At 38.5% G+C, this 24,967-nt stretch overlaps 1 pseudogene; it reads left to right on the top strand.

The window, feature by feature from the left end:
• The first annotated feature begins 113 nt into the window (after nucleotides 1-113).
• Nucleotides 114-7,183, top strand: LOC114741388 (WD repeat-containing protein PCN-like; annotated as a pseudogene).
• The last annotated feature ends 17,784 nt before the right edge of the window (nucleotides 7,184-24,967 follow it).

Genomic DNA, 24,967 nt, shown 5'->3' with positions numbered 1-24,967 from the left:
TTGTCTCCCCGGCTCTGTCGGCTGGCACTGTCAGTTGGTACACTGGCTTCTTCTTTTGTTTATGAGCTATTATTAATTTAATCGGTTATTAGTCCAGTTCATATGAGTACCTGATGCATTTAGCATGCCCCACGCAGACTATTCATGGAGACCCTAATGCAAGAGTGTCCTCACTTATTTGGTGCCCCGGGGTTCACTCGGTCGATTATTCTCATCTAACATCGATGGTTCAGTTTCTAAGTGGGATCTTTTCCGCTTGGCACAGGAGGTGTGAGACAGTTGCTTTTCTTTACGATTATCAGCTGCATTTCATCTGACTTTCTATTGTTTTGCATTTGGAATGGAACCCACGTTCTGCTGACATGAGTAAGCTTGAAGTATGGCTCATATCTTCTTGTCTTGTTGTGGCGGTTATAAAGTGTCTGGGACCTTAATAGTTAATACAATGGCCTGGTCCACATATTTCAAGAATTTTTGAGACTAATAAAATTTTTGGGAAAACAAAACTTTTAGTCCTCAAAGTTTTACATAGTTTCAATTTGGTCCTTGTGTTTTAATTTGAGATTAGTTGGTCCATATGATTTCAAAATGTCAAATAAATGGCCCTTATGCTTTGAATATGTTCAAACAAATGTCAAGCAATTGGTAGTCAACAACGGTAAGAATTTATTTGACGTCTATATGGTATTGCATGAGGACCATTTATTTGATGTTTGGGAACTCTATGGACCAAATGAATACCCCTTTTAAATTACAGGACGAAATTGCAAATTTGATGAAATTTTGAGGACCAACAGTTCCCTTTTCTTAACATTTTAGGAGCGTTAAATAGTACCAGTCTTGTGGCGTTAAATTGTTGAATTATGTTTCATTTTGTAACTAAAAGAATGTTTTCAAAATGCCAAATTTTTACACTGGTCATTGTCCATATGTCACCTGTGTTCCCCTTTGGTGATATGTTAATATGGCGCTTTATTTCTCGCCTTATCTGATAATGCTTTTGCAGACTGTGCTTCCTTCAGTTGGCTTCTCAATCTGGCAGATGGCATTAGCACCATCTAAGAGTAGCTGTATTAATACGGAAGCAGAGCCAGATCCTATGGGGAATGGACATTTATCTTATAGTAGGAACAATGATTGTGAAGAACATGAAACCAGTGAAAGCGATGAAGATTCTGTCTCACCTAATTCTCTTAAAGCAATTGAGCATCCACGTGTAGCAATGGGTTGTGATGATGGATGTGTGCGAATATATGCCATTTCAGACTCAGATGATTTCACGCCTACAAAATCCTTGCCTCGGGTCAGTGGTGAGATTTCTTCTCGAGTTATGAATTTTGCTACAGATGCTCTATTTATTCTGCTACGTTTCTATTAAGTGATTTCCATATTGTTTCAGGACGAGTTTTAAGTGTGACTTGGAGTACAGACACTAAGTGCGTATATTTCAGGAAGTAATAATGGGTATGTATTGATACGAACATTGATCAATGATCATGTGAAAGTTCTAGGACATCTTTCACCTGTATATTTCTACTACTATATGAATATTTGGGCACCTTCCTCCAAACAGTGAAGTAAACGAAGCAGCATGATCTTCCCGTACTTTAATTTTTGGTACTAATTGATGAAATATGCTTACAATTCCTTGCCACCTTTGTTTCCTCACAGCTTGATAAGGTGCTGGGATGCTACACTGGGGCATGAATTGTACAGGATTACAGCTGGGCTTGGAGGTCTGGGCAGTGGGCCTGAACATTGTATTTGGTCATTACTCTCCTTAAGGTAAAGAGCGAATGCTTCTGTTGAATCAAATGTCTCATTTTGATTATTCACTTTGTATTTTAACCATTGTTACTTTACTAATTTTGAAACTGAAGTATTAGCTGGCTATATATTATATGAAAACCTTTCTTGCTGATGGTTTTTTTTTTTTTTTTTAATAAAGGTCTGGCACACTGGTTAGTGCAGACAGCAGTGGCAGTGTGCAGTTTTGGGATGCCCAGCATGGAACTCTCTTACAACACATTCATTACACAAGGGAGATGTGAATGCTCTTGCCGCATCTCCTACTCATAACAGAGTGTTCTCTGCTGGCTCTGATGGCAAGGTACGGAGTTGCACAAGTTTTTCTTTATTATGAAACTGAACCAATTAGCATTCATACAGCGAGCAAGCATGTCATGACCTGTTAGTTTACGCTTGTATCAAATCAATATTGTGAAGAATATTAGTTGCTGGTAGCTTGTGCTTTTCAATAAAATCAAGGAGAATGGAAGAGGCTGTGAATGCTTAATCGCTAGTTCTTGGGTTTGTATAGATACAAAAGAAACCTTTGGGAGAGCTACCTCTGGCTTGAGGCCTATGTTGGATCAAATTCAGATTAGTCAAAGTCCAAAATGGCTTTGGATAATGGATTGTTTGTCACAAAAAAAGAAAAAGGAAAATCAAGGATAGCGAAGACTGAAGACTAATCAGAGGAGTACATTGATATTAGGAATTCAGACCATTTGAGTAGATTCAGCGAGTTAAAAGGGTTGACATGGGTATCTAATGAAGAACTAGATTAAAAAACATTGGAACATAACTGAACAAAATTAAATGATAATTCATTCAAACTATTGTTATAATTAACAGTAATTTTCTTGAATTACTCTAGGCATGTTTGAGGCAACAGAATAAAAAAAAAATCTTCTAGCTGCTCAAATTTGAATACTAGAATCTTTGTGAAACTTTAACAGTGCGGGGCAACATATCCTTAGATCCTATATTTAATTGTTGTTTTTGCCAGTTCCTAATTACTGATAGCCAACCTAGATCACCTTATTATTAAGATGCAAACGTTGAATCCCAGGCAATAGTCACTGTTAGAGATAATATAGTTATTTAAAACTCCTGTTAGCTTAGTGCTCGGGAATCAGGTAGTCCATGACAAGGTATTAAAGCCTCTATGTCCAAGTAGCCCCTAGTTTGATCACTGCCACCTCCTTCTCTTGAACCAAGTTAAATATAAAAGGCAAATTGATGCTTGTATTTGGTGTCTATTTTGACAGAGGTATCTTCCTATATTCCGTGAGTAAATCATATATGAAAAATTGCTGATCTCAAGTACTTTTAAGATATTATATCCTTTTATATTCATAACAACTAGGTAATTGTTTTGAATGCGATAAGGATGTTTTTAGTCTCAGGTATTTGATGTTGTCCTTATTCAGTTATGTACGAGTAAATATTCTCCTGTTTTTACGTTTCATCTGCTTTTCCTATTTCCACTATGGTGCCTTGTTATCCAATATTGAGTTTGTAGATCATGTTACATTATAATAATGTATATTTAAATTTTTCTATTGGAAGATTATCCTGTATAAGGCGTCCTTTGAGTCAGTGTCATCCAACAATGTTAAGTCAGAATCAGTGAAGAGGAAATGGATCCATGTTGATTACGTGAGGGCTCATACACATGATGTCAGGGCCTTGACTGTGGCTGTACCAATCTATCAAGAAGGTTTGTCCTTGGATTTTAATTCTTCATTATTTCTTTATAGACAGTTGGTCTATCCCTTGTTATGCATGTGAATGAAATCTTATCGCTTGTCGATTTCAACTTCATCCATCAATTCTGTTCCTTAGTTCTATGCTTATTTTTTTATAGCTCACTTGCCATGTGGGAAAAGGAGAAGGCATACAAGAAGGGCTCGTTTTAGAGAACAACCGATTGATTTTAGTTACAGTAAATGGGCCCATTTGGGGGTTCCCATGCTGATTTCAGCAGGTGATGACGCCAAACTTTTTGCATATGGTGTGAAGGAGTTCACTAAGTTCTCCCCGCATGATATTTGCCCCGCACCACAAAAAACACCCATTCAACTAGTGCTGAAAACAGTTTTCAATCAATCAGCAATCCTTTTAGTTCAGTCTTCTCATCGTTTAGATATTCTTTCTGTACAACCCAAAAAAAGTGTCTTACCTGATGTCACACATCTCACTGCTGGGGGCTTTGCAAAAACTGATCTGCTTGCTCAAGTTAAGAGCAACTCACCCCGGAAGATAATTTGCAGCACCATCGCTAATTCAGGTGTGCTATTTGCGTACTCTGATAATGTGAAGCCCAGTCTATTTGAATTGAAGAGGTCTGAAGTTTGGAAAAGTACATGGAGTGTTAACAAAAGGAAACTCCCTCGCAGACTACCTTTTGCTCATTCTATGGTTTTTACTCATGATTCCTCTCGGTTGATTGTAGCTGGGCATGATCGAAGGATATATGTAAGTGGGCACAAACCTTTGCTCTTTAAATTTTGTCTTTGTGAACCTCCAATCATAATTTTCTGTAAAAATATGGTGACTTCTATATTTCTATGAAAACGATTTCTTATTGATGTGTGCTCCGTGCAGTCTCTCTCTTGAGTGATTGGTAGGGTTGTTGACATGATGTGATTATTACACCTTTCCCTGAACACCAAATATAATAGTAATATTGGATGCTGTCAACTGGAGATATTTGTGTTATGTAGTACATACGAGTTGATGTTCGAAAGTGAAATCTTTGTCATACAATATATCATTTGTTGTCTCCCTTTATTGACCGTATTGACAAGGTTTAATATTTAAAGCTAAATTTGTATATGTTTGTATAATAAAATAATTTATTTTGAGAGAACATGCTTGCCTGAGGTTATCAGAAGTGCAAGGCTTTGGCAACCCTTAGGCGGTTGTGGCCCACATGCTAAGTCTTACTATATAATTATTGTATAGCCGTATGGTACATAGATATAAAACAGGCTGAATGCATGGCAAAGAAGAATGACAAAGATTGTTGGTTTAACCATTTAGGAGGTCATTGCTTCTATTCTCTGCTTTCCATTGCAGATGGATGTTTTACTTTCTTTCCTATAACAATATTTATCTTTCTTAATGTCTCATATGAACTAAGTCTAGAAATTCTTTTCTCCAAGTGTTGGTTCTTCTTTCTTCTTCCAACTTCTCATACCACATCTCATCCCTCCACTCTGTCTTAGCCATTGTTTTTTTTTTTTTTTAATCATTGTTCCCGGTGAAACACTATCATTCTTTGATTTGTTTGTAACGCCAATTTGCAGCATAAAGCATTCAATATTTTAATTTTTTCACAAAGAACGGCTGCTCAGGTTTGGATTTGAGCTGCTTGTAGCTAAGTAGCTTGTTGCATTTGCTTTTATGTTTTCCTTAACTATTTATTTTGCCTTTTGTTTTAATATGAAATATGAGTGTTTTAACTTTTATTTTATGTATCTTTAGTGTCGAGATGTCAAATAAAAAGTATGAATAGTTGTAATAGTAATTCAATCTTAACGTGCTACTCTTGATAAATTTATTAATGATCATATAAAGGGGATGAACATTCTAAAAAGGTTTTAGATTTTAACAAATGTACTGATGTTGAAGATCTTGCTTTATTTTAAGAATTAAAGATATTGAGAGAAATTATTGACATAACTCTTACTAAGAGAAATGGCCATGCTTGCAATGATTTTTATTAGTGATTATTTTTCTTAATCACTTTATTACAGAATTTTAATGATTGACTTTATGGATTAAAAAAAAAAAGCATGAAAAATAATGTGAAAATTGATATGTCATGGTCGCTAGGCTCCGTAATAGTTTCACCTTCGGCTCTAGAATTTCATGACATGGGTTTGCAGAAGTGAAGGGATTATTTGAACCATTATGTCTCTGTGTATCTGTTCTGTTTTGTAGGTTGCGGACGTGGGCAGTTCAGGATTGGTGCATGTCTTTTCCCCATCCCGTGCGATGCAAGATGAGGAATTACCTCTTACCGAACCTCCCATCACAAGAATGTTTACCAGTTCTGATGGGCAGTGGCTTGCATCTGTGAATTGCTTTGGAGATATATATGTATTCAATCTTGAAACACTAAGGTTGCCCACTAAATATCTAATCTAATGATTTTGCCTTTTGAACCTTTCATTGCTAGGCTTGCAACTGGCTAGGCCATCTTGCTTAATAGAGGTAGAGAGCAAAAGGCACTTTTAGGAGGCACATGCATGTTGGTCCATTATCATTTTTTGAAATATTTTTCTTCGTCTGAGATGAAATAGTTGCATCTGATTTTCATGAGATTGAAACAAAAAATTGGTAAATTAAAATGTTAATTCTTTCTACAGGCAGCATTGGTTCATTTCTAGATTGGATGGTGCCTCTGTTACTGCTGGTGGTTTTCCTCCCAAGAACAACAATGTATTCATAGTTACAACGTCCTCAAATCAAATGTATGCATTGGATGTAGAGGCCAAGCAGTTAGGAGAATGGTCAATGCGGCATAGCATTGTTCTTCCAAGGAGATTCCAGGAATTTCCTGGTGAAGTTATTGGGCTCTCATTCCCTCCCTCCTCAAATTCATCTGTTGTTGTTTACAGTGCCAGGTAAACTAAATACTATGTATCCACTGTTCATTTATGTTGTCCTTCGGTAAATTATTAGTTAGGCTCAAATGTCACAAGGTCACAAGCTTGCATTAGTATTTTTGGCAAATTGGAAGTGGTAATTTTAATACTGAAGAAATTTGGTTAGTTTAGGCTTGTCTATAGCCATTTTTTTGCCTTTGGAATTGATTAAACTGACTTGAAATCAAAACATTATGGAGAAGTTAATTGTACGTTTATATGCTTTGCCTTCCATGTGTTTGATTTCTGAAACTTGTTCTATATCTCCAGGGCAAGGTGTTTAATTAATTTTGGGTTGCCAGTGAAGCAAGGTGATGATGGTAGAAGGAATTTTGAATTTGTTTCATTTAAGGATCCTGTTTTATTTTTAGCACATTTTCCAGGAAGTTCCTTGCTATTAATAGACAAGCCCTGGTTGGAAGTGGTTAAAAGTTTAGAAGCCCAGCCTGTCCACAGACATATTTTTGGGACATAACAGCTGCCATGGGGATGCAGCAAAAACCTTGCTTTGCTTATTATTGGAAATCATAGTTAGAGCCACGGACATGTAAACTTAGCGGGTTAATTTGTATGCCTCTGATCAATGCATTTTATGATGAAAAAATTTTCGTTCCAAAATAGGACAAAAATTTTGCAACGGATTTTAGGACTGAAACTGTTGTAAATTCGTCAGAAAGTTTTTTGCAGTGCCCTGTATTTGTGTAGCAATGGCCCAATATAAATTTCATCATTCTTTTAGCTTAGATTTGGTCAGTTGAATTGAGATTCTTGTTGAAATATCTTTGATATAACTGAACCCAAAACCAGATTTTAGTGATTCATGAGTTAAAATGAGTCAACCGATGAGTTAAACGTGTTGATTTGCTTAATCTACTATAAAAACCAGGGTGGATGATTATGCTGTTCAAGGAAGAGGAAAATTCATCCTCTTTTTTTTTTTTTTTTTTTCCAAGTCATAGCTTGATTTGTTTACAAGGTAACTGAGAGTTCTTTGGAAACGAAGCCTAAAATCAAATTGCTCTTTTGGTCCTTAGTGCTTTCGAGCTTCTCTAAGCTGGATTCATAGTTTGGGACCCCTTAAGCAATGAGCTTGCTATCCTTTTTGTTGAAAACAAATATCGAGTAAAATGATGTATAAACCCCAATTCCTTGGTTAATTCTCAATCCCATCCATGGACCATTTAAGCTGTTTAGTGAGTCAAGTTTTGATTTATTAGTTGTTCGTTGCCTGTGATAGTTTGATATCTTTTGTTAGCAGACAAGGTCACCCAAGAATTGCGTGCAGATAAGAATTTTTTACCGTTAAACTTGAAAAAGCACAAGCGGCGCAACATTTCGCATCCATTTTTTGAATGAAAAATATTTAGGTCTTATATCTGTGATGTCAGTAAATATAAAGAAATTAATGTGAGTATTATTTCCATTGAATTACATATTATTATTATTACGGCTTATATTATGCTCTTCACTTGTTTATCTTTCATATTAGACAATATACCCCCACAAACACAAGGACTATTTTTTTTTTTTAATATCCCTCCAAAAAAAAAACCTTTGAAGCTGCTTGGTACAACCGACAAATTAAGTGAAAAATAAGATAAAAAAAATGAGAACGAAAAGGATGGAAAAAACATAATGATCAGATAAGACGGAGACAGATAATTAATTTTGCAAACTCAGTTTTCCTCAACTCAGACTCGAATGCCCGAACCTTGATATTTTTTCTTAAGTGCAATTTTACTCTTTTTTTTTATGTGTGTATTTTTATCACTAATTTTTGGATGCATAAAAAAAACTTAAGATAAAATTATACCACTAAAAAATTTAAAAATAAACTTGAGAAATAAGATCAGAAATATAATTGCATCTTTGTTATTTAGTTAACATCATTAAATATAGAAATAAAAACCAAAATTTGTTAATTGTACAAGGATCATTAAAAAAAAAAACTAGGATGAGTTTTAGTTTTAATTTCTATACTTCTAAAGAGATTTTAAGGAATGTTAACTTAAGCTCAGATCATGTCCTGTCCTATGTCCTTATGAAATCATATGAACAAAAAATCACGGTTTGAAGCTACAAAGCAAAACTAAAATTCGATTAACCACAGAAACAGCAGTAACATTAACCCTTAATAGTGATCTTTAATTAACGACGAAGTAGTTGAGCAGCAAGCAGAAGCATAAAGTTGCCCTAATTGGAGGGATCTGTGGCGTGGTTGCGCCATTGGGTGTGGCCATGATCATCCGAGAGGTTGAGGCGGCCAATCCGATGTTGCTCGACTTGCAGTTGAGATTCTTGACGGCGTCGCCGACGTCTGATTTGTTGTTTAGACAATTTAGGTTCAATCTCAATGCTCACCTTCTCGCCCTCGCTCACCACGTAGGTGTGTTTATCTTCATCGATTCGAACCGTCATGATAAAACTCATTCTGTTTTCTTCTTCTTCTCGCTGAAAATCAAAGAAACCAGAAAATTATGTTATGTGGGAGTCTGAGAAGCAAAATCAAAGTATACCAAGAGTTTAATTCCTACCTTAATGGATTCTTCTTCTCTTTTCTCCGATTCGAATTCCCTTTACAGCTCTCCGCTCTGTTCTTATAGCCAGCGAAAGGGAAAAGATAGGATGGCATTGGGGATCGAACACGAATTAAAATCTGTTGTTCCTCTCTCGCACGCATTTCCTTTCTTGGCTTTGTGATTCAATTTCTGCTAATTCCTCTCTGCTGCTGCTACGTACGTTTTACATGAAAGAGGAAAGGGGGAGCAGTGAATAATTGGTATGGGTGATTTTACCCGTCCTGAGTCACATAACCTACCAAGGGTTTAAGTAGTCACATAACCTACCAAGGGTTTAAGACATTTTTACTTTTTAGCCCCTTGGTTTCGACTTTCGATTGCATTAGCAATTTTTTTTTTTTTTGCCAGTAAAGGCAACCCTTTTTTTTTTTGAATAAAGGGGAAATATATTAAAACCAATATTTACAGAGGAGAAACAACCAGACTAGGCAGTAGTGGTTATAGAGTTAAGAACCTCTGCTGCCATAGTGGTATGATGCGCTAAACTATGCGCTATTCGAATAATACAATCCGGCGTTCTAGACTCATTGCTAAAGATGATTCTATTCCTATTATCCCAAAATTTCCAAACGAGGATGCCAAAGAAGATTCGCCACTGAGTGCTTGAGTAGTGCGGGTTGAGGTTCCGTGCTATCCAGTCCATGGGAAGCTGGAAAAATTCTTGCCTCCTTGAGGGTGGGATGACTTTCAGCCAACAGTTAAAAGCCACGGGGCAGCGCCGTAGGACATGGTCAATATCTTCAATTTCGCAACCACATATTTCGCAGGTAGCACTATGAGTCATTCCCCTCCTGACTCGTTCCACATTCGTTAGGAGGCGCTGCTTCAAGATGAGCCAAAGGAAGGTTCTAATTCGTTGCATTCCCGGCCATTTCCAGGCTAGGTTCCAATTGTTATTCTGATTTTGCCAGGTCGGTTCTTGGGAGATTTGATAAGCAGAGTTAACTAAAAAATTTCCATTCGCAATAGCTGACCAATAACAGGTATCCAGTTCAGCTGTCCTGTTCGGTGGGGTTATGTCCGCTATTTTGGAGAGGGCTGCAGGGGGAAGGTAGTGTTGAAGACCCTCCTAGTGCCATTCTCCTTCATTAGTGATGTAATCCTTGATAGGCTTTTTTAACAGGTGGTCTTCAATTTCGGTGAGGGCTACAGACTTGAGAGGTCCAAGGCCATTCACCCAATTATCAGACCAGAATCTGGTTGTGTTCCTGTTTCCCAGGTTCCAAGCTACATTGGGTTCTATGTCTTTCCATACTTGTGCGATGCTGCGCCACGTGTGAGAAGTAATTTGAGTTTTGAAATCATAGTTGCTCTCTTTTGACCAGTTGTATTTTCCTCGTAGGACTTGTACCCAGAGTTTTTTTGGTTGACTAATAAGTCCAAAAGCAAGCTTTGAGAGAAAAGCCAGATTTTGGCCGCGAAGGTTTTTGAGTCCACTTCCTCCTCTTTGAGTCGGTTGGCACATTTCCCGCCAGTTCACAAGGCTTGCCTTCCTGCTGTTTTCAACAGATCCCCATACAAAACTACGGATTGAGCGTTCAATCATAGTGATACAGGAGGCAGGTATAGCTGAAGTCTGCATCGTGTAAAAGGGCAGAGCACTAAGTATGGACTTGGCTAGAGTGATGCGGCCAGCTAAGGAGAGAGTTTTGGCTTCCCAATTTGAGAGCTTTTGCTGTACCTTCTCAATGAGATGCTTGTAGGTGTCCTTAGTTATTCTTGAGTGGAGCAACGGAACTCCAATATATTTCCCAAGTTGCTCAGTTTTTTGGAATCCCAGTTCTCTGCAAATTTGTTCTGCCTCTCTTCTGGGAACATTTTTTGAGAAATGAATTCGGGTCTTAGCTTCACTGACCACTTGACCAAATGCTAAACAAAAGTCTTGGAGCACGTTTTGGATCAGTCTTATTTGTTGTGGCGAGGTGTTACTGAATAGAATTAAGTCATCTGCAAAAAAGAGGTGAGAGAGGGGAGGGCCGTTGCGTCCAAGTTTGATGCTTCCCCAATTATTTAGTTGAACCTCCTTGGCAATGGCTTGAGACAGTCTCTTCATACAGAGTACAAAAAGGTAGGGGGATAATGGGTCACCCTGTCTAATGCCTCTGGTAGGAGTAAAGGGTTGTGAGGGTTTACTGTTCCACATAACCTGCATGGTTGGAGTTGTGATGCAATGCATAATCAAATTTATTATTTTCTCTAGTAGTTGCGCATCCCACAAGGTATCTTTGATGAAATTCCAATCAAGCTTATCAAAAGCTTTTTCAAGATCAGCTTTTATGGCAAGCCATCCTTTTTTGCCTTGTTTTCGGCGCATTGAGTGTATGACCTCTTGAGCTATAATAATATTATCTGTTATGCTTTTGCCATTGATAAAACTGGATTGTTGAGGAAGAATGAGTAGAGGCATCATAGGTTTCAGCCTATTCACTACGATCTTGGTGATGACTTTGTAAACTACTAAGCATAGGCTGATGGGGCGTAGGTCTTTTAGAGAGGAAGGTCTTTCAGTCTTGGGGATTAAAGCAATTAGAGTGTTGTTAGTTCCTTCTTCAAAGGGTTGGCTAGCAAGGATGGCATTTGCAAATTTCCAGACAGAGTGTCCCACAATATCCCACTGGCTTTGGAAAAAGAGGGCATGTAGGCCATCCGGTCCTGGGGCTTTCAAAGGTTTCATGTCGAAGAGCGCTTGTTTGACTTCAGCAAGGGAGAAATCAGCATTTAAATTTTCTAGCAAAGTGGAAGGGATGAGAGGAAACTTACCTCGGAGGTTGTAATGGGTAGGAGGATGACTTGGCTTCGTGTAGAGATGGACAAAGAAATCTCTGGCCATTTGTTCAAGTATCTCCTCATTTGTGATCCAATGCCCACTGGTATCTTTTAGAGTGGTGATTTTGTTGTGGGCCTTTCTGATCTTTGCTTTAGTATGGTAATAAGAGGTGTTTTGATCCCCAAGATTAACCCAGCTTGCTCTGGATTTTTGGAACCAGAGAAGCTCTTGCTGGAAGCAAGTTAATTCATAAGCTTCCGTAAGTTCCTTGTTGAGTCGATTCAGGAAGACAGAGGAAGGCTTCTCTTCAAGTGCTTTCTGCAAACCAGAGAGACGGCCCAAAAGTTGACGTTTCTTGAGTCCAATTTCACCAAAGATATCACGGTTCCAAGCCTCTGCCTTTTGACGGAAAGCCAGGATGTTTTCAATTAAAGAGGAGTTGTCTGTCCAGGTGTCAATAACAAGGTCTTTGAATTGTGGATGAGTCAACCAGGAGGCTTGAAATTTAAAGGGGGATTTGGGTCTGATCCATCCACGGGTTGGTTCGAAATGCAGCTTTACCGGCCTATGATCAGATTGGAGGCTGGGGAGGTGGGTGACTGGAGCTGTGGTATAGGCATTGACCCAGTTTGTGTTAACTAAAACGCGATCTAATCGGGCAAAGGTGAGTCCCCTACGCCAAGTGAATTTTGGCCCCGAATATCCAAGGTCCACCAAGTGGTTGTCCGATACAAAGGATTGGAATTTTGGGCAGCCGTCTCTGGCTCAGCCCGATGTGGTTCTTCTCTCTGAGGAGTTCAAAACTGCATCGAAATCTCCAGCCAAAGCCCAAGGCCCAGTGACAGAATGAGCAATTGTCGTGAGGGAAGGCCAGAGCTGTGATCGTATGATGGAGCTGGGACTTCCATAGACTGCTGTGAGGAAGAAATTTTTATGTGTTTGTAAGTCGCATACTCGGCCATGTATGAATTGCCAGTGGTTGTGAAGAATTTCAATTTGCACTCTATCAGTCCAGAGGATCCAGATGCCGCCGGAAAAACCACTAGCTTCTACTCTATGGGTGTTATGGAAGTCAATGGATTTAATGATTCTATCCGCTGTTGAGCCAGAGATTCGTGGTTCCACCATAATTAGGATGTCGATCCTATGATCAGCAACAAAGGATTTAAGCACCGAGCGGAATTTACTCGTTGCCGCACCTTGACAATTCCAAGAGAGAATATTCATGAAGAAACAAGACAGAGTTAGCACTCCATGTTGGAGCGCTGAGGTTCCTCCTCTTCACTAAAACTATCGTCTGACAGTTCATCTTTATTAGCCGAGTATTGGCTATCCAGGGCCTTTGTGATGGCCTTGAGCGCAGCGTCTGCTAAGGTGGGTGAGACTTCTTTGGGCCTTGCTTTAATAGATCCAACAGAGAGACCTGGTTGAATCTTGAGGCCCAACTTGGGTGGTGATTTATCGGGTGGCTTGGGATGGATATTTTCCTTGTTTTTCCCGGTGTGGTGGGTTATCCTGGTTGAGGGGCGTGTTGGGCTAGTGTTGTTTGGGCTGGAGGAATGGCTGGGAATAACTTTAGGGTTGGCAATGGTGCACTACAGAGTGGCGGGTGTCAGGTACGGTTTCTGAAGTTGAGTCCTTATAAGATTTGCTGGTGAAGAGGGTATCATTTGTGGGTTTCGAGGTAGGCTTTTTTTGTGTCTTGGGTGGATTAGTAATCCTTGCTTTTGGTTCTTTGTTGGTCTTTGGATTGGTGACGGAGGTAGATTTGGCTTTTTGGTTGGTTACATGAGAGGGGACAGGAGGGGGGTTGACAACTTCTGTGGCTTGCTGGAGTGGCTCAGTGTTATTTTCAAGAGAAGCTTCAGGGTGGCGTAGGCACTACAAGAAATTGTAGAAGTAGCAGCGGAACCTTTCTAGCGGTTAAACAAAACCGCTAGAAATTTCAGATATTTCTAGCGGTTCCTACAAAAACCGCTGCAAAATACAGACGGTTTGACCATTAAACGCACATTTCTAGCGGTTACCCCCTAACCGCTAGAAAATTAGAGCTAGAAAACTCCCCGGGCTTTGGCGGGAACTTGGCGCCAAATTTGTAGCGTTTACTTTCTAGCGGTTCAGGCTAATAAACCGCTAGACACTGAAAAATTCTAGCGGTTGATGCATGAAGCGCTAGAAATTTTTTTCATTCCCCGAGGAGTTTAGAAATTTCTAGCGGTTCACGGCCGAACCGCTAGAGATTTCTAGCGGTTCGGCCGTGAACCGCTAGAAATTTCTAGCGGTTTTGTGCCTAACCGCTAGAAAGTCTCGGTCTATATATACCCCCCCACACTCTCACTTCTTCAATCGTTCTGGAAGCGAAGCTCTGCTGAATTTTCTTCACAAACATATTTGAGTTCTGATTCAGTTGCAGATCCTTATTTTCAGGTAAAAATAGTAATTTATTGATAAATAATTTTTATTTTATGTTTTATTTTATTAATTTTATTATGTTATAGCTTATAAATTAATTTTTTTTATTTCATTTATAAATAATTACTATTTGTTGTTATTAGGATGCCTCGTCGACATGGGAAAGACCCAGTTGATCCTGAGAGAGCTGGACCCAGTGAGGTTCATCATGATGCTGATGAGCCATTTCCCAGCATTCATGACTACGATCTGAGCGAGGAGGATATCCTCAGTTTTATGGAGCAGGATGGTATTGAGCGGACTGAGGAGGCTCATTTTACTGGGGATGAGCAACCCCATGCTGATGCTGCTGACGAGGAGGAGGAGGAGGAGGAGGAGCAGGATCAGGGGAATGAGTATCCCCAGGCTGCACAGCGTCCTGCTCCGAGACGTCAGGCTGGTTATGAGGTGGAATTTGTCGGTAAGTATTTATTTTAACTTTTTAAAGTTTTGATCAGTATTTAATTTATATAGAAATTATATTAATTTATTGATATATAATTTATTTCTTAATTAAATTTTGTAGACACTGAGGGGAACAGGTCCTATCGGAGGCTGACAGCCAGAGAGCTGTCTATGATGACGGGCGGACGAGTGGTTGTGCCGCTCAATGAGTTGGGCCAACCGACGAAGAAAGGTGGCCAGTTGTACAACAAGTACGTGCGCCTCCTTGGTCAGCAGTGGACGCTGTTCCCCATCTACGTGCAGGACTGGAAGAAGATCACCTCAGACAAGAAGCAGCAAGGCTGGGAAATAATGAAGGTAATATAAAATTGTTATTTATAATTTTTTTTAATTTAAATAAATGATTATATATTTTGTTTTCAAATAATTTAATTGTTTGATTATAATTTTTTATTTATTTAATTTGTTTGTTATTTATAATATTTTTAAAAGTAGTTAAATGAATATATATTTTTAATTTAAATTATTTAAAAGTAGTTAAATGAAAATAATTTGTTATTGATTTCATTAATTTATTACTTATAATAATTTTAAATTTAGTTGAGTAAAAATATTTTTTTATTTAAATTACTTAATTGTTTAATTATTATTAAACTTTGATTAATTTATATTTTATTTATAATATTGTTAAATTAGTTAAAAACTAATTATTTGTTTTTAATTATTGAAATTGCTTAATTATTTGTTTATAATTTGTTATTTAGTTAATTTATTATTTTAATCATAGAGTAAATTTATTCTGGGGGAGGAGTTGAGGGCTGACACGATCAAGAGGCTGGGGATGGCATGGAAGAACAGGAGGGCCGACCTGTGGAGGGAGAAGAAAGGTGACGGGACGAGGCCCCTCCAGGAGATACTGGCAGATGTACCTGGTGGAGTCCCGGACCAAGACTGGTCCACTTACGTCTATTTTAGGATGACGGCTGACCAGATGGTATGATAATATTGTATTAATTATAATTTCTTTATTTTTTATCCGACTTGACTCATTTAATTTAATTTTTTTACATTTTGCTTCAGGCTCTTTCTAGGAGAAATGCTAGGAGCGTCAGGCATCAGACGATACGTCATAGGGCTGGATCCAGGAGCTTTGCGATCACTTATGACGAGATTGTGAGTACTTGAAATAAATTTATTAAATATGTAGATGTATTTAATTTGTAACTAATTATTTCTTTGATTTCATTTACAGATAGAAAAGACGCAGCAGGAGCGGGGATACACGCCCACTTATGGCGAGATGTGGCCGATGGTGTATAGACCCCGAGACGGGCGTGCGTCGGATGAGGTTGAGGAGATAGCGGTAAGTAATAAATTAAATATTAATATAATATCACAGTGTAGATATCATTATATTATAATTAACTTCTTTATATTAATTTTGGTAGGCACGGATGACTCAGGTCGATTCCGAGTTGCGTGAGTCTCAGGGGTCTGCCTTGGATCCCACCGCCTCACTTTTAGCGGGTCTTGGCCGGCCGCAGCACCCTGGTCGAGTTAGCGGGCTTGGACTTGGACCTACACCGACTAGGCTGCCCCGCTCAAGTGGCGCTGGCCCTTCATATACTGCTGGGAGCTCTCATGCGAGTGCGAAGCGGCCGGGTTCCTCATCTTCAGAGGAATTGCGAGAGGAGCTCAGACAAGAGTTCGAGGCCAGGATCGTGGAGCGTGATCGTCAGTTCCAGGAGCGTGATCGTCAGCTCCAGACGCAGCTTGACCAGCTCTTGGCAGCTGCTACGGCTCTGCGTCATGTGGTGGTCAGTATAGCTCCAAACATCTCGGTTCCTGACATCCCCGACCTACACATGCCACCAGTCCCGCCCCTACCCCGCCATCCGCCAGTCCAGTCCCAGCAGGTTGAGCGGCCTGCCCACCGTCAGCCGGAGGATTCAGCAGAGGATGATCCCGATGATGCTGCTTCTGCCCCCCACCCATGATTTGCTTTCATTGTATCGGATTTTATTAGAATCTTAATTTTACGGTTTTATATATTATTTAGATATTTATCTAAATTTTATATTTATTTGTTTCCTTTATTGATTTATTTCTATAATTTTATTTATGTCAAGTACTAATTAATATTGAAATATTTATTTATTTATTACAACATCAACATTACAATTTATTAAACACGTTAAACATATTAATTACTCGAAATAATTCTATAATCATTTATTAATTTAATAAATATTTTTAAAACTGTAGAATTTTCTAGCGGTTCTGGTGAACCGCTAGAAGATTCTCAAATTTGACCGAATTTTTTCTAGCGGTTCTCGTGAACCGCTAGAAAATTCTCAAATTTGAACGAATTTTCTAGCGGTTATAAAACCGCTAGAAAATTCAAAACAGATGTCCCGTTAAACCGCTAGAAATTTCTATCGGTTTGTAACCGATATTTAGAATTTCTAGCGGTTAATAACCGCTGGAAATTGAAATTTTCCGTTAAAACCGCTACAAATTTGTAGCGGTTTTGTAACCGCTACAAAAAAATGACCGTTCCTCCACCCTCCTTTATAAGCTGAAGCACTTCAACTGAATTTCATTTTAACTTCTCTTTGAGCTCTGTGGCATATTTTCACGAAATTTGAGCATTATTAGTCATGGATAGGTCGTGGATCAACTTGCACCGGTCGACTCCGCAATACTTGGCTGGTCTAAACTATTTCTTGGATTTTGCTTTCGCCAATGCTGCCGTAAATGGTAAGATTCAGTGTCCCTGTCCTAAATGTAATTTCAAAAAGTGGCATCCCAAAGATATTGTTAGGGAACATTTAATCTTTAAGCCTTTTCCGCGAGAGTACGTATTTTGGCAACTACATGGGGAACGGCTAGATATGGGTGCTGAGTCAGTGCCAGTAGTTTCACGGATGGGAGTTCGAGTGGATGAGGCCGATGCCGTGAATGATGCTGTGCGTGATGCTTTTGGTGTTCACGAAAGCTCGAATCCCAACGAAGATGAAGTAGAGGGACCTCAACCGGAGTTTCTAAGAAACGAAACTGCTCGGGAATTTTTTGACCTCATGACCGAAGCTGACAAGCCTCTTTATTCTGGGTGTACAAAGTATTCGAAGTTGTCATTCTTGGTGAGGCTGTATCACATCAAATGCTTGTGCGGTATGACTGACAAGGCGATGTCTATGTTGCTGGAGTTACTGGGAGATGCTTTCCCCCAAGCTGAATTCCCTCCGTCTTTTTACGAAGCAAAAAAGATTATTAACAAGCTTGGCTTGAACTATAAGAAGATAGATGCATGCCCAAACGACTGTATGCTATACTGGGGAGATGATGCCAACAAAGAGATTTGTACGAGATGCAAGACGTCACGCTATAAGTCGGTACGAAAGGGCAAGAAGCAAAAGAAGAAACCGGCCAAAATTCTCAGGTACAAATTATTACAGCGTGTTACTTGTTCCGTCTCTAAAAATATTCGGTATTTTAAATTTTTAATATATTATTTTCTTAGATACTTTCCTTTGAAACCACGGTTGCAAAGAATGTATATGTCATCAAAAATGGCTCAGCACATGAGGTGGCACGCGACTGAGGAAAACCTAGATGGTAGGTTAAGGCACCCACGAGACTCGGAGGCGTGGAAAGCGTTTGATGCGAAATTTCCAGACTTTGCCAATGATCCTAGAAATGTACGTCTTGCATTGGCAACCGATGGTTTTAATCCCTTCGGAAACATGAGCACAAGTTACAGTATCTGGCCGGTGGTGTTAATTCCATACAATCTACCACCTTGGATGTGCATGAAGCAGAGCTCCTTTTTGCTTTCCATGATCATTCCTGGCAAGAAAGCACCAGGAAATGATATTGACGTATACCTGCAACCGTTGATACACGAATTGCTCGACCTATGGACGAATGGTGTTGAGGCATATGACTCACATGACAAGCAACTATTCAATCTCCGTGCAGCCTTGATGTGGACAATAAGTGATTTTCCCGGTTTGGGAACTTTGTCTGGCTGGAATGTGCATACTGGGTTGGCCTGTCCTGAGTGCAATTTTGATTCTGTGCCATGTCGCCTTCCACACAGTCGCAAGTGGTGCTTCATAGGACATCGACGGTTCCTTGATTCCAAGCACAGACTTAGATTGCAACGGATTCGCTTCGATGGGAAACAGGAGAAGAGAGATCCTCCTGTTACTTTGTCTGGTATGGATATTTTGCGGCAGTTAGAAGATGTTCATATCGAGTTTGGTAAGAGTGTGGATCCCGAACGATTGGGACGACGATCTCGTGGGACATCTGATACGCAACCTATGCAATGGCGGAAGAGAAGCATATTTTTCACTCTTCCTTATTGGGAATCTAATTTGCTACGACACAGTTTGGATGTTATGCACATTGAAAAAAATGTGTGCGATAATGTGCTATATACGTTGCTCAATGAAGCTGGAAAGTCCAAAGACCATCTCGCAGCTAGAAAAGATTTACGGGCCTGGGGAATTCGTGAAGAGGCTTGGCCTGATGAAAACGACAAGTTTCAGCCAGCTAAATTCACCTTGACAAAGCAGAACAAGGATATCTTCCTCTCGACGTTGAAGAACATAAAAGTACCAGATGGATATTCTAGCAACATCTCAAGGTGTATCGATCTGCAGGCTCGAAAGGTTACTGGGTTGAAAAGTCATGACTCTCATGTTCTTATGCAACAGTTACTTCCATTGGCCTTGAAAAACACACTTCCTTCTGATGTATCGGTGGTTTTGGTAGAATTATGTTCATTTTTCAAGAAGTTGTGTGCGAAGGTCTTGGTAGCGGAAGAGCTTGATCAGCTGCAAAATAAAATTATTCTTACACTTTGTCACTTGGAGATGATATTTCCTCCATCATTCTTTACTGTTATGGTTCACTTGACTGTCCACCTTGTTCGAGAAGCAAAGGTTGCTGGCCCAGTTCACTATCGATGGATGTACCCTATAGAGAGGTACTAGATTATCTTTTATTCCCGCCTCTTTAAATTTCACATTGTTCTTTCATTTACTCGTAATTATTAATGCAATTTTAACTTACAGGTACTTGGGAAAATTAAAATCATATGTTAGGAATAAGGCATGGCCTGAGGGGTCAATAGCAGAAGGTTATTCCGGAGATGAGGTCCTAACTTTCTGTTCGAGGTACTTTGATGACATGGAGACATCTTTTAACCGCCCGCGTCGCGTAGATGATTCTCCTCCTGGTCCTTCCACGTCAACTTTATTTCCTCCTGTTGGGAAACCAGTTGGAGGATATGAATTCTTCAGACTCACTCCTACAGAGAAACTCCAGGCACACAGACACGTTTTGATAAATTGCAGCCAAGTTGAACCCTTCATGCAGTAAGTATATATATCATATAAGCTCACTAGCTTTTACACTTTATATTTGTTTCTTATTGACTCTTCTAACAAATTACACTTTACTATAGTGAGTTTAGGAGTTATCTCAGGCGTCAGCTACGGGGCCGTGCGCGTTCTGCTGACATTGATAAAAGAGTCCACAAAGAGTTTCCCAGTTGGTTTACACGTCGAATACGTAATGACAACAGCCCATACACAGATGAATTCAGAGCTCTTTCTCTCGGTCCGTTAGACCATGCACGGAGGTTTACCGCGTACAATGTCAACGGCTTCAAGTTCTGTACGGTTGCACGTGATCAGGGATTGCTCACACAAAACTCTGGAGTTTGCGGGACATTCGGAACGAGATGTTATGCTAGCAGTAGTGATGGCGATATGCGCTTTGGAGGCGTCACTTACTATGGAAAGCTAATTGACATTATTGAGTTGACTTACCAGCTTTTCACCGTGACACTGTTCAAATGCTCCTGGGCAAATACGACAACTTCACGGGGACTCGCTACTGACCATTTGGGCATCACCTCAGTCAATTTCTCAAGACTTATTCATACGGGGGCATCTGAAGATGATGAGCCATATATCCTTGCTTCTGAGGCACACCAAATTTACTATGTCGAGGACGAGAAACATAAAGACTGGAATATGGTCGTTCACCTCAAGCCACGGGATCTTTACGATATGGGTGATGGTGACATTATTTACGACAGTGAACCCTTCCAACCCTCGAATTTTGAAGACTTCTTTCCTCAAGGAGATGATAATTTGCCACTTATCAGGTACACGTCTTTTCTTAAATTATTTAAATAATTAACTACTAATTACTAATTTTTTCCAAATACAACATAAATTTAACAAATTTTTTTAAAATATGTCCTTTCAGGCCGGATGATGATGGAGAGTAGCAGCATCCAAAATAAATTATTTAACAAATTTTTCGTCCATAAATACATATGTATAAATTAAAATTCGTAAAATTTTTTAAAAATAAAAAATTTTCATTTGTAGCGGTTCATAACCGCTACAAATTTTTTCACGAAATTGTAATTTGTAGCGGTTATTAACCGCTACAAATTACAATTTCGTGAAAATTGTAATTTGTAGCGGTTAATAACCGCTACAAATTACAATATCGTGAAAAAATTTGTAGCGGTTATGAACCGCTACAAAATACATACCTGTAAATTAAAATTCGTTCAGATTTTAAAAATAAAAAATACTAAATTTCTAGCGGTTAATAACCGCTACATATGTAACCGCTACTAATTACTAGCGCTTTTATATACGCTAGAAAATGAATAACAGCTACAAAATATTATAAAACGCTACAAAAACACCGCTACAAATGTGTCGCTGATCTCTATAAATACCATATCTTCTCTACATTCATTTACTCCATCTCTTTTCCTTCCTCTCCTATTCTTCTTCATAATTCTCTCTTTTTTTCTTACTATCTCATATTGTGGTTTTTTTCTCTTTACTCTATGGTAAGTGAATTTTATTTTATAATTCATTGTATCTTTTATTTGTTTTTATTTAAAATTTACTAACATATTTATTTCTCCTTTCCTTTCAGATTTTTCTTCTCCACATTTGTCATGCCCTCCTCAACTGATTCAAATACTCATCAACTTAATACTATAGGTTCAATATTCCAAAATATATCATCTTCAATTCAACTATCTTATTAAATATTCAATTAAATTATCTTGTTAGATTAAATTCACTTCTTTTAACACATTCATAATTTAATTACATATTTTTTATTACAAAATTTGAATATATAAAATGTAACATATAACTAATTATACAAATTAACAAAAATTCTTCAAAATAATTTATTTAATGGTTTTTAAAATTATAATATGAAAAACCATAAATTTTTTTTTCTGGCACGGTAAACATTTCTAGCGGTTCAGAACCGCTAGAAATATTTCGTCAAATTTAAATTTCGCGCCAAACTTTCTAGCGGTTCTTAACCGCTAGAAAATTTTCCCGCCATTCTAAAAATTCAATTGGTGTGAAAATTTAATTTCCCAAACATTTCTAGCGGTTCTATAACCGCTAGTAATTTTCGCGCGCTACTGAAATTATTTAATTCCCGTTTAGCAGGTTTCTAGCGGTTACAAAACCGCTAGAAATTTTTTCCGGGGAAACGTTTCTAGCGGTTAATAACCGCTAGAAACGTTTCCCCGGAAAAAATTTCTAGCGGTTTTGTAACCGCTAGGAATGTGTCTCCTTCAGATAATTTCTAGCGGTTCCTAACCGCTAGAAATGTTCTATCGTTTTGACCATGATGTGTAGCGGTTGAGATAACCGCTAGAAATTTTTTCTAACACCTGTTTTTCTAGCGGTTTCGTTAACCGCTACAAATGTTATTTGTTGCGGTTAAAACCGCTAGAAATGTAACACCATAATCGCTAGAATTAACATATTTTTTTGTAGTGAGGACGTCAAACCTCGTCCTTGAGCTAGCATGCTTTGGGTAACTTGTGTCAGATTGCTTTTTTGTATCTATGAGGAATCGGTGCCTAGAAGACGGAGTTTGCATCCACGCGCCATAGGGGTTCGTTTCTTCCACTTCGTCTGCTGCCGGGTTTCCTACTACCGGAGTCTGGGTTGTAGCTGGGGCCTACGGTGGTGGTTGTTCCGTTACTTGCTCGGGGGTCTTCAAGGGGCATGTTTCTACCAGGTGTCCGTATCTCCCATAGGTATAGCAAATAGTGGGTAGACCTTCATACTCCACAAAGAGCCCTTTATCATCCACGGTGATCTTGGACGTGAGGGGGGTTGATAGGTCTAGGATGATGGCCATCCTAGCAAATTTGCCCCTTTCTCCCGAAACAGTATTATAGTCTATCTTAATGACTTGGCCGAGTATTTCTCCAATGGCTCAAATGATATTCTTCTTGTAATACTTAGTTGGAAGACCGGGAATACGGATCCAAGCAACCACTTGGGATATGTTGTGATGGATCGGTGAGAAGTCTGGTGTCCATGGATGTATCGTGAGGTAATGGCCTGCGATAACCCACGGCCCTTCAGTCAAAACTCTTTGGTAGTCTTCGTTCTTAGCGAAGGTCGCCGTGAAACAACCCCCTTCAAGATCAGATAGCTTGAAATAAGCTACGAAACGCCATAGGTGAGTCAAGTGATCGCGCAGGCGTTGATACCCAATGGGTCTACCCAAAGTTTGAGTATCACAGTGTATCTCATGCTTTCATCAAGGAGTTTATGGACTCGAGGAGAAAAGGCAATGGCTGGAAATATTCCCTTCTTATCGACGTACACATCCCCATCCTCAAGGACGAAGTCTTCTTCGTGGGCGGGGCTAAGCATACTGTTCAGCAACTTGTCACGAAAGGAAGGTTGGTGGCTCTGGCTGGTTGTCCTGGGGGACTCCTTTGTTGTGGGCTCAGCATACATTGTCTCGTCTTCGTTTGTTGGTTCTGTTTCATCAAGACTATTTCGCTGCTCCTGGTTATCAGAAGCCATTTCAGTGTCTTCATCACCTTCTGGCCGAGTTTGTCGTATCTTGACTTTTTTGGTAGACCTGTTGTCATCCGGGTGGGGAGGGGATGCCTCCTTCTCTGGGAGTTGTAAGGGGATAGAGTGCTCCATGCTTGCTAAACTCTTGTTACTCCTCCGTCGCAGTAGGCGGCGGGGGCGGTGATCTCTTTTCTCTCTCTCTCTCTCTAAAGCTCTTTAGAAACACGAGTGGAGTATGGATTTGAGTGTGTGTCTAGTAAAGGCAACCCTTTAAAATGTGTGATTTGGATCCATGGTGGCAGAATTGAATTTTTGGCAATCTGATTTTGCAAAAGTCTGTTAAGATAAAAGCTAGTTAGGGTATAATGATTTATATTTGAAATAACTTGTATGAAAAAGTTAATTTAACAAATTAAAACCTATTTAGATAGATAATACTACCTTCGGTTCTTAATATAAAACCTCGTTTGATTTTTATTTTAGTCATAAGTATAAGAATCCAATCCACTTTGTCTCTAATATTTATGTATTTTTTTCAAGATAGTTTTTCTAACAATAGTAGTTTTAGCCAATACACTTGATTAGTAAAAATATTTTAAGAAAGACAACACTTATTTATGACAAATAACGAACTTAACTTCTTTCTTTAATCTCCTCAAATTAGTCAACTGGCTCTTCTAATTAGAACTGAAAGTAGTAAAAAATAAGTTTAGATCTCAAAAAATTAGTATCATGTGTGTGTAATTTGACAAATTTAATAAAAATAAAAAATTGATATAAAAAGAATTAATATATAATTAGAAAAATTTGTAAGTGTTTAAAACCATTTAATCAGGTTGGCCAAAAAAAACATTTAATAAGATGTATTGAATAAATAAAATAGAAATATATGTAGATATTAAATTGTTATTGTAAACTAATTTGTATGATTTATAAACTAATATATAATCTGATAATACACATAAATATTTTAGTAAAATTATATAACATATGTTATATTTAATTTATAATTTTCTCAATTTTTCCAAATTAGTGAACTAGGTTTTATATTAAAAACTAGAATAAGTAATATTTTAAATTTATATACTAAATGTCATTAATTTTTTTTAAAAATTATCTTTCTTGGATTTTTTTTTCATTTGCTTTCCTTTTTTCTTCTCTTTCCCTTCTCTCTTCTTCTTTCTTCATGGTTTTTTTAATTTCTCCCCATGATGGATAAGTAACTTTTTTTTCGAAAGCTTATCAAAATAGCTTTCACATTGAGAGAACTTGTAGCTTAAAAGTCATTCTAGCTCATTGCTGATCCAAACAAAGCCTACTCTCTATGGATTTGTTTGGATTAGTAGTAGGAAAAGTAACTTATTTAACTTTTAAAAAAATTAGATTGAGTAATGTAAATTGTATTTGGATTGGATTTTACAAAAGTTAATT

The sequence above is a fragment of the Neltuma alba genome, unplaced genomic scaffold (genome assembly GCF_004799145.2).
Source record: "Neltuma alba isolate B1F8T4 unplaced genomic scaffold, ASM479914v2 tig00003389_pilon, whole genome shotgun sequence".
In the NCBI taxonomy this organism is placed as follows: domain Eukaryota; kingdom Viridiplantae; phylum Streptophyta; class Magnoliopsida; order Fabales; family Fabaceae; genus Neltuma; species Neltuma alba.
The sequence above is the reverse complement of the archived record's forward strand: the minus strand, read 5'-3'. Positions and strand labels throughout refer to the sequence as shown.